Raw genomic sequence first — 410 nt, 5'->3', positions numbered from 1 at the left:
TTGGGCGGGCCACGGGCCCTAAAGTTAAAAACTCCAAAAAAAAAAAAAAAAAAAAAAAAAAACAGTCGAGGAGAGAGGGGAGGTGGGAGGCAGAGGAGGAGCCAGGAGAGATAGAGGATGGCTAAAGGGAGGAGACTTGAATTGTCTTCACTTCTGTTAGTTGTGTCTTCCACAGCACCCGATTTCCAGGCAGTACAGAGCAGTGAATAAGAGCATGGGTATCATGGAAACTCAAAACTTATTTCCATTGGGGATGGCAGGTGGTGGTTAAGGTGCTAGACTCCCACATGGCCAACCACGGTTTGAGTCCTGGACATGGAGGCTTGCTTTCTCTCTCTCTCCTTCTCTCTCTCTCCCTCTTTCTCTCTCTGGTCAAATTAAAAAATAATAACAATAATGATGATAATGAC

This window comes from Tupaia chinensis, unplaced genomic scaffold, assembly GCF_000334495.1.
Source record: "Tupaia chinensis unplaced genomic scaffold, TupChi_1.0 Scaffold000346_1, whole genome shotgun sequence".
Classification (NCBI taxonomy): Eukaryota; Metazoa; Chordata; class Mammalia; order Scandentia; family Tupaiidae; genus Tupaia; species Tupaia belangeri.
Note: the sequence above shows the minus strand (reverse complement) of the source record.